The following is a 14,073-nucleotide window of genomic DNA, read 5'->3' on the forward strand; positions in this document are numbered from 1 at the left end:
TGCACAAATACACATGTAAACACGTGAATGTTCTCTTTTTTTTTCTCTCGCACATACAGGAACTGCGTATTATTGTATTGTTAAGAAAAAAGCTAACTAACAAGTTCACTGTCCAGGTGTAGATGGTACTCCCAGACGATAACTACCCAGCAGAATTGTCACACCAATTTGTATACGAAATAAAAAGGCCAACATACCTAAAAAGGAGAAGGGTACGTGTCTACTACACAGCCTTCCTCCTGGCCATAGAATATTCCATGCCCCACCTCCGCCCATACTTGCCGGTCCTAAGAGACCGATCACTTAGAGTAGCGTGGAAGCAGCTCTTCGCCTGGGCACTGAATGACTATTTGATAGGGAGAGCTTAAAGGAAACAAAACTAACATTTAATAACAAGCATTTTGAGAATTTTTAGGCGGGCAACTTTAACGTCGCAAGAATACGCTGCCAGGACTGCAGCAAGGTAAGAGCAAAATGCCGGTGAGATTAGCATATGTAATAAAAATAATAGGGATTTTGATGATCACCGGGTTCTTGGCTGCCTCTGTCTGGCAGTACAGCTATGCTATCAATTTTATTGCTGCACCCAAACCTAATATACCCCCGTCCCCTGCTGCAACAGGTGTTACGTCAGGTGGTAATAGTAACATTGCACCCAAGCAAAATAGAGTTAAACGCAGCACATACTCAGACAATAAAGGTATTGATAATTATATACAAGATTCAGCACACGTCACAAACAACATATGGTACCAACACATGACCCGTATTGGTAAGCAGACAACTGAGGATAGCTGCTACGTTTGCTCATTAATACCATACGCCATGAGTGCTTCACGAACATTTGTTGCCACAGAAATAGATGAAAAGACAGCACAGTGCATAATATACTTGGCACTGTTCCAAACGAAAGGAAGATTTCAAGGAACAGTAGTGCACATGACATGGAAAACACGAGACTCATACCCATATGAAAACAACTTCCTCAAGACCTATTTGAGTTACCACAAGAGCAGTTTACATGCTGAAGCATTCAAATACATAACAAGTGGCCCTGCAAAAGGAGAAACAAAGAAATTAACACTGCAGTATCTACCATGTGATTGGTACGCCACTGAAGTTCCGGGTAAACAAGGATGCTGGGAGAGGCCGCTGGTGACGATAACAGGAAAGGTGTATCTGGACAACAGCTGGGAGATAGGAGTGATTGGCAGCAACATGGTAACAAAAGAAACTATCTCACCCATCGAGACACACAATCACCGATGTTGGACGACGTGGATCAAGTATGTACCAATGCTCACGTGGGTAGAAGAAGATGAAGACCCAATAACAATACTACCGTTGACTGCGCCCAAGGTATGCTACCAGCATAAAGGAGAGGTGGACGTAGGATATAACACCAATTGTGCAAGTGTGATGGAGTTACCTGAGGGGGGAGCGGGAACAGCAGTAATAATGGACCATTATTGGGCCTGTGGAGAAAAGGCATACCATACACTGCCTCCCCTGTGGAATGGTGTGTGCACAATGGTACAAGTCAATGTACCATCACTAGCGGTACCTAAGAAGCATGTCAATGTGGCGAACTTTCCTAAAATGGATGAAGGGGATAAGAGAAAAAAGAGATCTGCACCATTTCAGGAGGAGCAAGGGAACAGGACCAACAGCAATGATACTGTCCTAAATAGGAGAAAAAGACAAGGAGAGCCACTGACAGGAAATTACCTGTGGGGGAGGTCGGAAACGGCACTAACATCAATACCGCCAGAACACAGACTATTCAGCAGAGCAGCAATGTTCTTCTCCTCAATAATACACCCGGGACTGCAGGCTTACGCAAACGCAAAATGGCTCCAAATAACTAGATGGGAACTAATGATGACCATCAATTCTACAGTAAATGGGTTTAACGCAATAAAAGAGGAGCTGCGAGCTGTAAGGATGGTAGCACTCCAGAACAGATATGTATTGGACCTTCTCACAGCAATGGAAGGAGTAGTTTGTGCAAAGATAGGACAATCATGCTGCACGTTCATACCTGCCAACGATGCTGACAATGGTACACTGACAGAAGCAGTCTCACAATTGGCCCAGATGCACTCCAAAATGATGGATGAAAGTAACGGTGTAAACAAGGATAAGAGCTGGTTTTCACTATTATGGTCATGGATGCCATCCTGGCTGTCAGATGGACTGAAAATAATAGTGGGTTGTACTATTTTGGCTGGAGCTACGCTGATCATAATTAGATTTTGGAAGGCCCGGAAGGCACGTACTACTGACGAGTTGCTGGAAATGGTGGGAATGCACCCCTTGATGCCAGCAGATGACGGCCAGCATACAGGTGTGATAATACAGGAGAGTGAGAAGTTGCGCACCCAAATCATCACCAACCATCTAGACCCACCATCAGTGAAGGTCGAGAACCCAAGAAACCCCAGGAGCTACATAGGAAGATGGGTATACTGTACTCCTGGAGGAACCTGTGAATATATGTATTGGTCATTTGAAGATCATGTAAACCATTATGGACATCTCGGAGGAATAACTAAGATATGGCGAGTAAGAGGAGATAACGAGAAGGATATGTTTGTGGTCGACAAGTCGACCAGAGGGGGGACTGAAGTGGGAGAATGGAAGACCAGGCTCCCGTCCTTCACCTCTCGCGCTTGGCCTAGAGGGTCACGACCCAGACACCCGCCACGAGAAGAGTTTGTCCATTTACCAGACGACCAGATACCCTGGTACAGGAACATACGGATGTGTCCATCTGCCTGCCCAGCAGCCCGCACTGGCCATGCCGACACCTGCGGCACGGATCAACTAGACTAAAATCTACACGTCGTTAGAGATGCCATGACGACCTAGACAACGGGAAGCACATCTGTACAAATATACACACTGGACATTCCCACACCAATCTACACGAAGAATATACTCAGTGCTATGACGTAGGCGACAGGCATATTCACGGACGTGCATCTTTATTATTTTTACATAGGCTTTCAGAATGCAGAAACGCAAGACGCGTCATGAACTCATCTATAAAGCTTGCTCACGCTTCTCTTGAAACCCGTTACTACCATGAGAGGTATAATGAAGACACGATACTGGTCATGGAACTATATGCTACTATAACCTAAAGCACCTATGCACCAAACGGACTACTTATGCACCAGGCCCGAGTAGGCCTCGAACAAGAGCTCCCGTGGACATTAACAAAGCAAGAGTCAGGTTGCTGATCCTGCAGAAAGAGCCCGGTGGAGCAAGCAGCCAAGGTCGCAATGTTGCAAACCTACATTCCAAGAACAAATCATCAAAGGCACGATGTTGCAACCTCGTACTCCGCGCACCAACGTTAAAGTCACACCGGCAAATTAAACCAGACGCACAGTGGAAAAGCAATATTAATTGTGCAGAATTCTGCCTCTTTCACGGTCCCTCCCCACGTGACCAAGCCGAACCTGACGAGATGCCAAACCCAGGAGAGAAGAGGCGTCTGGATCTCTCGCTACGGGACACAGGCAGATACACATAAAAGGCTCAATGGACATCTGCGACAGTGGGAGCGGTCAGCCTTCCAGCTATGAATAAATCCTCACATTGTCTGCACGTACCCATAGTGAAACATTGTTGCAACTTGCAGGTACACCGAGAGCTGGGAACAGCGGTGGGCCCAGGCTGGGAAGCTCACGGGCGCACCAATCAGAACATGGGGCTCTTATCACTGACGCCAGTAATGTTAACCAATCCCCAGGAGTCTTCATGTAACAATTTTCATGTATCTAATTGTAGGGACAACCCAGATATACCACCTGACTACCCTTTGTCCACTAACATCGTTCTCTATATGTGTGCTATACTAACCCTACCACTCGAGCAACCAATTAAGAGTGGCGATAGGTTTTTTGTTAACTTTCTGAAGTGACGCAAGTAGCGCGTCATAATACAGTAAAAAGGGCCTGCGAGCCCCACGATTGTGTGTGTGTCAGGACGGACGCGTACGCTCCTTGACCCATCCCTGCCGTTTTGTCTAATAAACAGCAGAGTCACCTTGCTCCTTGTGTCTGTCTCATACTCTATCTCATCTGGGATATACACGGGAGGAGTTGGGGCCTCCCTGCCTGGAGGTCTGCGGACAGCCCGGCCGACCCTGGCAGAATTTCCCCCCGACAGCTGTCTCATTGAGTAAACAGCTCCCGCCTGAAAGAGGAAGACACTGAGGGCAGCCTCCTGCTGCCTTGGGAAGACCACCATGTTCGACTGCCATCTGCCAATGTAACTGTCTCTCATTTCGGACCTACAGGCCCATACCGTGTGATCACGGTCCTGCCGGTCCCTGCTGGTCTGGGCCCCCCCAGATCAGACGGGTGCCTTGGGTCCGCCCAGGCCACCCTCCATCCAGGCAGGCACACCGGGTAAATATTGCCCCAGTTGGTTAGGAAAGACACCTGCAGTAACACTATCTTGTTCATATTATCTAAAGGGGGGACAGTAATGCACTGCAGCACAGACATGAATGGCACTTTCTACTGTTTTTATTGAGAACTATTTCGCCCGAGGAAGAAAACAGCCAATGCCGAAATGGAGCAATGTCTAGACAGTATCCCGATCCCTCTGCTCTCCAGAGAAGCCAGTGCCCTACTCAAAAGTCCCATGACGCAAGAAGAAATCAAAACAGCAATCTGCGAGGTGCCCAATGGTAATGCACCCAGGTCAGATGGGCTATGCCAGAATTTTATGAAGAATTTCCGGACCTCCTACCCCATATCTATTACAGCTTTGGGAGGAGTCCCTTTCAAAAGGGACATTACCCGAATCAATGCGAGAACTCATAATAATCTTGCTTTTATAACTTAATAAGCCTGCGCAGGATTGCGTCTTCTGCCGTCCACTATCTCTTATCAAGGTGGACGTTAAAAGGTACGCCAAAATAATACCAACTAGGCTTCTACCTTTCTAATGCACCTGGACCAGTCGGGATGACTCTAAATCTGCAAAGACTATTCAACATGTTGATCTGAGTGGACCCAGAGGTGCATGAAGTGGCTGTTTCTCTAGACATGCAGAAAGCCTTTGACTCTGTGTCCTGGCAATTCCTCTTCAAAGTCCTAGAGAAATATGGTTTTGGCCCTGATTTTTCCATCTTGGATTAGATTGTTATGAACAAAGCCATTCGCCAGGCGGAGATCGAATGACATACTCTCCTCAATTCTCCATTTAGCTAAGTGTACGAGGCAAGGCAGCCCTCGTTCCCCACTACTATTCGCATTGGTGGTGGAACTGCTGGCAGACATCATTAGCGATCATTTCCAAGATAAGGGCATCAGACTGGGGGGCACTCCTGAAATGATATTGCTTTGCGCTGATGCTATTCAATTACTTGTGAGGAATCCGGGCAGGGCATATAGCCCATGATCCTGACCCAAGTGGTGACTGATTTCAGTAAATACTCAAGACTCTGCATTAGTAGAGCTAAATCCAAAGTGTTTACATTAATCTCCAAAACCAAGAGACCCGCCAACATGGCTGGCCTCAAATGGTCCGGCACCCCATTTAAATACTTCGGTACCCTATTTACACATTCAAACATTGGAGTCTTTGACGGTATCCATGGAGCATATATAATACAACTGCGGCGGAACTTGGCGAGATGGAGCAAATCACCAATGTCGCTAATGGGTAGAATTTCAGCCTGAAGGTTATCGTCCTTCCCGAGCTGCTATATTTGTTCGGTAAGATATTGTTATGGCGAGGTAGAGACTTTTTCACTGAATGGGTGTGCCTGTGCACCGATTTTGTGTTGACACCCGGCCCAATTACAATGCAATGAGCAGTCTTAGCGCTGCGGTATGAGTCTGGTAGCCTTGCGGCTACACATTTTGAATTATACTACTTGCTTGCACAGACTCAGTTTGCAGCATACTGGTTCGGGACTGATATGGCACATCCCCACGTTAAACTGGAAACCGAGACAGCTAGTGATGCCAATCTACAAACTCTTCTGCTTGTTGACTGCTATAAATGGGACAATCCAGTAGACTCAGTGGGATCCACACTTCCTGCGTGGAGGAAACTGTTCCGGCAGGTGGAGATTGCCGCCCCTTACGATAAACAATCCTGCCCTAAGCCCCATCATGGACTGCAGGATCATCACAGACTGGCTGGAAGCACAGTTTCACACGCTGGGAGACATGTTTGTTGAGGGTCATTTCAAAGATTGGAATGGAGTCAAGGCTCAGATCGACAGTGGGCCATTATAAATATTGCAATTTAAACGCATGCACGCATCATTTAGGTCGCACTGGCCTTCTTTCCCGTGGGAACCAGTTCCCTATCCTTGCTTGCCACACATAATGAATTCCAGGAGGTGAGGAGAGGGATATCTGCGCTATATAATCTAGTACAACAGAATACACCGCAGATAGAGTCAAAAGCTAGACTCAAATGGAGTCAGGACTTGCAGATGGTGTTGAGCAATGGACAAGCATTTTGTAGACATGCAAAAGAGGTGAAGCTCATCTACTTTAACATCGTAAATTGCCTTCATTATACCCCATCCAGAATCACATTATTCAATTCAGAATCTGAGGGCAGGTGCCCGATATGCCGGACCCCAAAATGCAGACTTTTTGCATATTCTCTGGGCCTGCCCGATGCTGGGATCATACTGGTCAGAGGTGTGCAAGGTCCTAGTGGACATTACTGGCTTTCGGGTGGACGTGCTTTCCCGTACATGTATGTTTGACGTTGTGGGCAAAATGTTTATTATCATCCATAGACTGTTAAATCTAGGTCTTTTCGTAGCTAAACGAGTTATATATTAGAAATGGAAGGACAACTCTCCTCCCATGCCCAATATGTGGATGTCAAATATGGTATTGGCCAACGACATGGAAGTACTGTATGCTACCCTCTCCCAGCGGGGTGTCATCCCAAAGACAAATAGGCTGCTCTTAAGGACTATATAATGTTCGAAAACTGACTGATACACAACATGACCAAAGCACTGACTCTGTGGCAGATTGAGAATAGATATGGCTTAACCACTGATATACAATGTAATCATGCACCATGTAATGTATATGCCTTGCCTCCTGATGCTTTATTTTTGTACTGTTTGTTCAACCACCTAAGTGCTGAAATAAAAAAAAGAATTCAAAAAATGCCATGCCACCTCTGCCTGCATGGACTTTGCATCACAGCAACTGTCAGAGATGCATATGTGACATTTGAGCCTGCTCTGTGCCATGGCAGAACTGGCTCTCTAACTGTTAGGAGACTGGCTACAGCAAGTCATGTGTACAATCATTTTACCAAGGCGCATTTATGAATGAGGGCTCTGTGTCATTTAATCGACAGCCGTTTTTTCGACGGGTGGTTTTACGAAGAGTTTTGCCGAAAAAACTCATCAAATTTGTGTCCAATACATTTTTGGGGGGTTACTCCCCTCCTCTACCAATTTTCTGTTTTCCCCATCCCTTAATATGCCCTCCCCATTCCCCCCCAAAAAATGTCGATGAGTGTTTTCGGCAAAAACCATTCGTAAAAACACCAGTCGAAAAAACGGGTGTCGGGTGTTAATGAAAGGACGTAATACCATGAATGAGGGGGTCTGACCCCCTTCTACCCCTACACACCTTCGCCAATTACATGCACTCATTACACAGACAGCCTTAGAATCATCAGCAGCATTTAATTTAAATAAGAATAAAAAAAGCCAGGGCTTTCACACCTTTGCAGATGACAATCCGTCACATCAAAACATACATGACAACATCTTTGCTACAGCTGGGAGGGAGTTTTAGTAACAGAGCTCGGGAGAATTGAATGTTCCCATTGGATTGAATGGGGGTTAGAAATATTTTAGGAGGGAGAAGGTAAAAAAGAGCGCAATTTGTGATTAAATAATTGACAGACTCCCGACCATGTCGGGAGGGTTTGCATGCAAGTAAATGTGGAATAATATCAACTATTCTAGCTGGATATGGGAGAATCTCGGTGTTAGTACATCAAAATGTGGAGTTTATCGGCATGCACGAAATTGTAGGCCACAGAAACATAACACAATGAAGTTAACTCCAGATAAGATACTAAAGGCCTGGGTAAGCCAGTCTGCCTGCTCTGTACAGGCAAACCTGACGACCTATCTGCCCCCTTGTGCATACAGCACATTGGCCACCGAAAGAAAGCCAAAATATGAATTAGGTAACAATGTCATGTGCAGCCCACTTTAATTGCAAAGTGCGAACTTTTCAGCTGACTAAAGTCAAGAAACGAACTCATCATGTTGTGATGTTTCTCGCAGTTTCTGTGTTGTGAATGCGCCCAGCACCGGGCAGCGTGGGCCACATGCAGCTCACTACAGTGGGAATAGGTTGTGCTGCCAAGCTTGATCAAAGTGGGGGCCTGTGCCCCCCTGCCCTTCCATGGGAACACCACTAACTATAGTTAATATGTTCACCAGTGGATAAAGTGGGGTGCTACATTGAGGGGGGGGCTTTTAATTGAGGGCGTGGCCAAAGTATGTGTGTATTTAGGCCACACCCCAAATGAGAGCCCCCCCACTCGCCAATGCAGGGTAGAGGGGTTGGTGAAAGGCTGGGGCACACCAAAGGTGTGATACCAGTGTGCCCCTCTCTCACACGCACCAGGCAGCCCTTTCATTCAAGGTGCCGCGTGGGTAACAACCACAGGCTCCTTGAATGAAAGGGCTGCCTGCTGCGTGATGACTACTCTGAAACAGGGACCTGTCTCTCCGTTTGTTTTCCTGTAAAGAGTCATCACTCATCATGAAGCCTCATTTAAAAGGCCTCATGCTGCATGATGACACCTGCAGGCAGTCCGTGTAACTGTGCAACGCTTCGGCTACAGGACTGCCTGAGGAGCCCTTTCTTGAGACTGCCGAGGCGTGGCCCAGGCTAACACCGGCCCACTTAAAGCCCTGATGATCACCCATATAGTATACACCTCCTCAATTACGTGCAGTCATTACACAACAGAACGTGATTTATGCTGCAGTGAAGAGCACTCCGTTTATAGTCGGGAGTTCTGCCCTGTGGTTAATAAAAAGTGGCATAATTAAAAGTTCAGAGTTAAATAGATAATGTATTGTGCGAGCACATATTAGAAACATGCGGATTTTGCTATGGTAATTTCTTTGCGGTATTTTCTTCAACAAGTATACACCAGTAAACCATCTGTGAGCAAATTCGTAGACGTGGCTGGGACGTTTGGATGCTTTCATGAGAGCTCCAGGGGGCGGTAGAGGGATGAATGTTTACGTTAGAGCTGCAGAAGAATGTGCATAATGTTCTGATTTCACTTTCAAAATGTCAGCAGCATGCAAACAGATTTTTAGAAGTAAAAAAAAACTTTGCTGCATTGGCCGGGAATCGAACCCGGGCCTCCCGCGTGGCAGGCGAGAATTCTACCACTGAACCACCAATGCTTGCATGTTCAAGCCCCTGGAAAAATGTGCAGTTGAGCACAATTCATGAATGCCGAAGGATTGGATAGGGTGACAGGAAACCAATGCACTTTCAATTCAAAAGCAGAGAGCTCACATTCTGGTGAAATCTTCATTCATACTTTGCTACGTCCTTTTTCAAGTTTTACTCTCTGCCTTACTGTAGTTCGCAGGGAAATAAGAGAAACCTTGTCAACCACTTCAATTCCTTCAAACTCATTATTGCTTACAACATTAATATGTCCGGTCAGATTCATGGGTAAGACTTTTAGAAAATATTATTCAATAATAAAATCAAATTTCTCATTTCATTGTAAATTGAATACATTCATTAATGCTCATATCTTCTATTTCACAATGATATCATTGCCTCTAGACAAAAGATTATTCTTCATGAATTCTGCAAAGAAACTAGAAAAGCGGATGCCATTAACACCAAAAACAAGTTAACTCAGCCCAATAATTCTCAGTTCTCACCATACATTGATTCGAAGTGCACGGTTCTTGGCGCAAGCATAATGAGTTTAGATGAAATTAATCAACACCAATGACTTTTCTTTGTATACCAATCAACACCGTCACGTGTTTCGAGCCTTAGGGAGAGGTGGCACTATTCAGTGTATTTCACTTTTGATAAACTTTTTATTTCGCTATCGGTATATCTGTAAGTATTGGTATAGTCGCAATTATTAGATCATCCCTCCCCCGTCTTTGTCAAGATGTTTGCTGTTGTGTGATTAAACCTAAGGAAGATAGAGGCCCTTTATCTACAAAGTGCTGCTGGCGGTCACCTGCTGGCCAACAAACTGCCACCAAGGCCAGCCGCCCTGCCGCGACTCCTAGCAAGGAAAGGGGAAGCTAGACCCGGCCAGGACCGCTGTCTCATCGAGTAAACAGCTCCCGCCTGAAAGAGGAAGACACCGAGGGCAGCCTCCTGCTGCCTTGGGAAGACAACCATGTTCGACTGCCATCTGCCAATGTAACTGTCTCTCATTTCGGACCTACAGGCCCATACCGTGTGATCACAGTCCTGCCGGTCCCTGCTGGTCTGGGCCCCCCCAGATCAGACGGGTGCCTTGGGTCCGCCCAGGCCACCCTCCATCCAGGCAGGCACACCAGGAAAATATTGCCCCAGTTGGTTAGGAAAGACACCTGCAGTAACACTATCTTGTTCATATTATCTAAAGGGGGGACAGTAATACACTGCAGCACAGACATGAATGGCACTTTCTACTGTTTTTATTGAGAACTATTTGGCCCGAGGAAGAAAACAGCCAATGCCGAAATGGAGCAATGTCTAGACAGTATCCCGATCCCTCTGCTCTCCAGAGAAGCCAGTGCCCTACTCAAAAGTCCCATGACGCAAGAAGAAATCAAAACAGCAATCTGCGAGGTGCCCAATGGTAATGCACCCAGGTCAGATGGGCTATGCCAGAATTTTATGAAGAATTTCCGGACCTCCTACCCCATATCTATTACAGCTTTGGGAGGAGTCCCTTTCAAAAGGGACATTACCCGAATCAATGCGAGAACTCATAATAATCTTGCTTTTATAACTTAATAAGCCTGCGCAGGATTGCGTCTTCTGCCGTCCACTATCTCTTATCAAGGTGGACGTTAAAAGGTACGCCAAAATAATACCAACTAGGCTTCGACCTTTCTAATGCACCTGGACCAGTCGGGATGACTCTAAATCTGCAAAGACTATTCAACATGTTGATCTGAGTGGACCCAGAGGTGCATGAAGTGGCTGTTTCTCTAGACATGCAGAAAGCATTTGACTCTGTGTCCTGGCAATTCCTCTTCAAAGTCCTAGAGAAATATGGTTTTGGCCCTGATTTTTCCATCTTGGATTAGATTGTTATGAACAAAGCCATTCGCCAGGCGGAGATCGAATGACATACTCTCCTCAATTCTCCATTTAGCTAAGTGTACGAGGCAAGGCAGCCCTCGTTCCCCACTACTATTCGCATTGGTGGTGGAACTGCTGGCAGACATCATTAGCGATCATTTCCAAGATAAGGGCATCAGACTGGGGGGCACTCCTGAAATGATATTGCTTTGCGCTGATGCTATTCAATTACTTGTGAGGAATCCGGGCAGGGCATATAGCCCATGATCCTGATCCAAGTGGTGACTGATTTCAGTAAATACTCAAGACTCTGCATTAGTAGAGCTAAATCCAAAGTGTTTCCATTAAGCTCCAAAACCAAGAGACCCGCCAACATGGCTGGCCTCAAATGGTCCGGCACCCCATTTAAATACTTCGGTACCCTATTTCCACATTCAAACATTGGAGTCTTTGACGGTATCCATGGAGCATATATAATACAACTGCGGCGGAACTTGGCGAGATAGAGCAAATCACCAATGTCGCTAATGGGTAGAATTTCAGCCTGAAGGTTATCGTCCTTCCCAAGCTGCTATATTTGTTCGGTAAGATATTGTTATGGCGAGGCAGAGACTTTTTCACTGAATGGGTGTGCCTGTGCACCGATTTTGTGTTGACACCCGGCCCAATTACAATGCAATGAGCAGTCTTAGCGCTGCGGTATGAGTCTGGTAGCCTTGCGGCTACACATTTTGAATTATACTACTTGCTTGCACAGACTCAGTTTGCAGCATACTGGTTCGGGACTGATATGGCACATCCCCACGTTAAACTGGAAACCGAGACAGCTAGTGATGCCAATCTACAAACTCTTCTGCTTGTTGACTGCTATAAATGGGACAATCCAGTAGACTCAGTGGGATCCACACTTCTTGCGTGGAGGAAACTGTTCTGGCAGGTGGAGATTGCCGCCCCTTACGATAAACAATCCTGCCCTAAGCCCCATCATGGACTGCAGGATCATCACAGACTGGCTGGAAGCACAGTTTCACACGCTGGGAGACATGTTTGTTGAGGGTCATTTCAAAGATTGGAATGGAGTCAAGGCTCAGATCGACAGTGGGCCATTATAAATATTGCAATTTAAACGCATGCACGCATCATTTAGGTCGCACTGGCCTTCTTTCCCGTGGGAACCAGTTCCCTATCCTTGCTTGTCACACATAATGAATTCCAGGAGGTGAGGAGAGGGATATCTGCGCTATATAATCTAGTACAACAGAATACACCGCAGATAGAGTCAAAAGCTAGACTCAAATGGAGTCAGGACTTGCAGATGGTGTTGAGCAATGGACAAGCATTTTGTAGACATGCAAAAGAGGTTAAGCTCATCTACTTTAACATCGTAAATTGCCTTCATTATACCCCATCCAGAATCACATTATTCAATTCAGAATCTGAGGGCAGGTGCCCGATGTGCCGGACCCCAAATGCAGACTTTTTGCATATTCTCTGGGCCTGCCCGATGCTGGGATCATACTGGTCAGAGGTGTGCAAGGTCCTAGTGGACATTACTGGCTTTCGGGTGGACGTGCTTTCCCGTACATGTATGTTTTGTTTAACGTTGTGGGCAAAATGTTTATTATCATCCATAGACTGTTAAATCTAGGTCTTTTCGTAGCTAAATGAGTTATATATTAGAAATGGAAGGACAACTCTCCTCCCATGCCCAATATGTCGATGTCAAATATGGTATTGGCCAACGACATGGAAGTACTGTATGCTACCCTCTCCCAGCGGGGTGTCATCCCAAAGACAAATAGGCTGCTCTTAAGGACTATATAATGTTCGAAAACTGACTGATACACAACATGACCAAAGCACCGACTCTGTGGCAGATTGAGAATAGATATGGCTTAACCACTGATATACAATGTAATCATGCACCATGTAATGTATATGCCTTGCCTCCTGATGCTTTATTTTTGTACTGTTTGTTCAACCACCTAAGTGCTGAAATAAAAAAAAGAATTCAAAAAAATGCCATGCCACCTCTGCCTGCATGGACTTTGCATCACAGCAACTGTCAGAGATGCATATGTGACTTTTGAGCCTGCTCTGTGCCATGGCAGAACTGGCTCTCTAACTGTTAGGAGACTGGCTACAGCAAGTCATGTGTACAATCATTTTACCAAGGCGCATTTATGAATGAGGGCTCTGTGTCATTTAATCGACAGCCGTTTTTTCGACGGGTGGTTTTACGAAGAGTTTTGCCGAAAAAACTCATCAAAATTGTGTCCAATACATTTTTGGGGGGTTACTCCCCTCCCCCTCCTCTACCAATTTTCTGTTTTCCCCATCCCTTAATATGCCCTCCCCATTCCCCCCCAAAAAATGTCGATGAGTGTTTTCGGCAAAAACCATTCGTAAAAACACCAGTCGAAAAAACGGGTGTCGATGAAAGGACGTAGTACCATGAATGAGGGGGTCTGACCCCCTTTTACCCCTATACACCTTCGCCAATTACATGTACTCATTACACAGACAGCCTTAGAATCATCAGCAGCATTTAATTTAAATAAGAATAAAAAAAGCCAGGGCTTTCACACCTTTGCAGATGACAATCCGTCACATCAAAACATACATGACAACATCTTTGCTACAGCTGGGAGGGAGTTTTAGTAACAGAGCTCGGGAGAATTGAATGTTCCCATTGGATTGAATGGGGGTTAGAAATATTTTAGGAGGGAGATGGTAAAAAAGAGCGCAA

At 45.8% G+C, this 14,073-nt stretch overlaps 1 non-coding gene across 1 annotated transcript; it reads right to left on the reverse strand.

The window, feature by feature from the left end:
• Positions 1 to 9,383: 9,383 nt before the first annotated feature.
• On the reverse strand, positions 9,384 to 9,454 carry TRNAG-GCC (transfer RNA glycine (anticodon GCC)). Its single transcript has one exon. It is a non-coding gene; the product is annotated as a tRNA-Gly (tRNA).
• Between the last annotated feature and the right edge of the window lie 4,619 nt (positions 9,455 to 14,073).

This window comes from Ambystoma mexicanum, chromosome 1p, assembly GCF_040938575.1.
Source record: "Ambystoma mexicanum isolate Mex_15411 chromosome 1p, UKY_AmexF1_1, whole genome shotgun sequence".
NCBI lineage: Eukaryota > Metazoa > Chordata > Amphibia > Caudata > Ambystomatidae > Ambystoma > Ambystoma mexicanum.